At 41.9% G+C, this 3,095-nt stretch overlaps 1 pseudogene; it reads left to right on the top strand.

Annotated features, from left to right (window-relative positions):
• The first annotated feature begins 1,384 nt into the window (after nt 1–1,384).
• Nucleotides 1,385–1,502, top strand: LOC134961395 (5S ribosomal RNA; annotated as a pseudogene).
• Nucleotides 1,503–3,095: the final 1,593 nt, after the last annotated feature.

Raw genomic sequence — 3,095 nt, 5'->3', positions numbered from 1 at the left:
GACAAAAAATGTTTAATTGTACTTAACTGAAGAGTTTATTTGAAGGGTTTTGCCTAAATCTGTATTAGCATCAAGATGGTTAGGTCTCTGGGGAAGAGATAATCACTGCTCCCAATTAGGTATGAATATCTATTAAGCATAAAGAGCCTGCAAGCTGCAAGTGTGAAAACTCCAGGGACTATATATGTACTCTTCATTGTTAAATGAATCTAATAAATTAAACGAGATTTATTCTATTGATGATGTCTGAAGGCAGAAGCCACAGTGTGATTACTTGTGTTACTATGATTTATATGTTTATTAGTTACACTCTAGCATCAAATATTATTGCTGATTGATAGGAGAGGGCGGCAGATAGTCACACATGATGGGTGCACTTGATGAATTTGTAAAACTTCACAAATTTAAGATGATTAATGCAAATACATCAGGACATTTTCCCATATTTCTCCAACCTTGTCTTTTCATTAAACTCTGGGAATTTCAATAGTTTGAAACCATCCTTTGCAACACTTATATTATGTATTACATTACTATGGCGATATCGCTTATCTCTTATGTTCACTATTCCTTCGTACCATGGGAGAGATGTATCAAACCTTCTAAAGTGGACAGATGGAGAAGTTGCACATTGTCACCAATCAGCTTCCAGGAATCAATTATTAAGCACACTCTATAAAATGAAAGGTTGCTTGCTGATTGGTTGCTATGGGTAACTTATCTACCTGTCCTATAAAAAGGCTTGCTACATCTTCTCCTATGAAAGGAACAAGATTATTATAACTGGAGAACTCCACCCTATCTATCATCTAGGGCTAGATGCATCATCGCTTGGAGAGTGATAAACTGGTTAAAGAAAAAGCACCAGCCAATCAGCTCCTAACTTCCATGTCACATGCCCTGTTTGAAAATTGACGGGAGTTAGTTGGCTTGTAGTTTATCACTTTCCTTCTTATCAAATTTTTTGGGGGCCAGCTTTGAGCTCCTCCTATCATCCTCCACCCATATTTTAGAGTCAGACATGCCCCATACGAGCAAATTGAATCTAATGACCGGGTGACCATATAACAAACTGTCAAATTGTGCAACTGATTCTCTAAATTGTTTCTTTCTTTTCATCACTCTCTCATCTGGTTAATGGTCAGTCTGGTTTTAAGCCCAGTGCTTACTCCAGTGAAATATACCATTACAATAGAAAGCAGAAGTGTATTTTACTACTTTCTTCACCCCTGGTCATTAAACGACCAGACTCTACTCCTCTCCCTGAACATCTTCATACACCCTTTCATTTGGAAAGCATTGGTTCGTTTTGTACAAAAACTGACCGAGTTGTGAGTACAGAAAGCAAAAGTGTCTATCCTCCTTCCACTCCCCATGAATACTTGCCCACGGCCATACTATCCTGAATACGCCCGATCTTGTCCAATCTCGGAAGCTAAGCAGGTAAGGCCTGGTCAGTACTTGGATGGGAGACCACCTGGAAATACCAGGTACCGTGGGCAATTTTATAGGAGGAAATCTTAAACAGTCCAAGGTTCTCTCCTTGGCCCTTTTCTCTTTAAACTCTCTTCAAACATCTCACGGCTCACCAAATATTTCCCAATTATACAGTGATTGTTTATGATTCCTGGTAGTACCAATACTGTATAGGAATCTCTAATTTATTAATATTTCACCCAAATATTCACACTGTGATCTTGAACCCTATTTGTTCAAAAGGCAATCAAGTTTTATGACTTTATGATTATTTTACCATAGGGAAAAAATAAGATTTTACTTACCGATAAATCTATTTCTCATAGTCCGTAGTGGATGCTGGGGACTCCGTCAGGACCATGGGGATTAGCGGCTCCGCAGGAGACAGGGCACAAAAAGTAAGCTTTTAGGATCACATGGTGTGTACTGGCTCCTCCCCCTATGACCCTCCTCCAAGCCTCAGTTAGGTACTGTGCCCGGACGAGCGTACACAATAAGGAAGGATCTTGAATCCCGGGTAAGACTCATACCAGCCACACCAATCACACCGTACAACCTGTGATTTGAACCCAGTTAACAGTATGATAACAACGAAGGAGCCTCTGAAAAGATGGCCCACAACAATAATAACCCGATTTTTGTAACAATAATTATGTACAAGTAATGCAGACAATCCGCACTTGGGATGGGCGCCCAGCATCCACTACGGACTATGAGAAATAGATTTATCGGTAAGTAAAATCTTATTTTCTCTAACGTCCTAGTGGATGCTGGGGACTCCGTCAGGACCATGGGGATTATACCAAGCTCCCAAACGGGCGGGAGAGTGCGGATGACTCTGCAGCACCGAATGAGAGAACTCCAGGTCCTCCTCAGCCAGGGTATCAAATTTGTAGAATTTTACAAACGTGTTCCCGCCTGACCACGTAGCTGCTCGGCAAAGTTGTAAAGCCGAGACCCCTCGGGCAGCCGCCCAAGATGAGCCCACCTTCCTTGTGGAATGGGCATTTACAGATTTTGGCTGTGGCAGGCCTGCCACAGAATGTGCAAGTTGAATTGTACTACAAATCCAACGAGCAATAGTCTGCTTAGAAGCAGGAGCACCCAGCTTTTTGGGTGCATACAATATAAACAGCAAGTCAGACTTTCTGACTCCAGCCATCCTGGAATTATATATATATATATATATATATATATATATATATTTTCAGGGCCCTGACAACGTCTAGCAACTTGGAGTCCTCCAAGTCCCTAGTAGCCGCAGGCACCACAATAGGTTGTTTCAGGTGAAACGCTGACACCACCTTAGGAAGAAACTGGGGACGAGTCCAAGTTCTGCCCCGTCCGAATGGAAAATCAAATATGGGCTTTTGTAAGACAAAGCCGCCAATTCTGACAATCGCCTGGCCGAGGCCAGGGCCAACAGCATGGTCACTTTCCATGTGAGATATTTCAAATCCACAGATTTGAGCGGTTCAAACCAATATGATTTGAGGAATCCCAACACTACTTTGAGATCCCACGGTGCCACTGGAGGCACAAAAGGGGCTGTATATGCAATACTCCCTTGACAAATGTCTGGACTTCAGGAACTGAAGCCAATTCTTTCTGGAAGAAAA

This window comes from Pseudophryne corroboree, chromosome 9 (assembly GCF_028390025.1).
Source record: "Pseudophryne corroboree isolate aPseCor3 chromosome 9, aPseCor3.hap2, whole genome shotgun sequence".
NCBI lineage: Eukaryota > Metazoa > Chordata > Amphibia > Anura > Myobatrachidae > Pseudophryne > Pseudophryne corroboree.
Note: the sequence above shows the minus strand (reverse complement) of the source record. Positions and strands in the feature narration are given on the sequence as shown.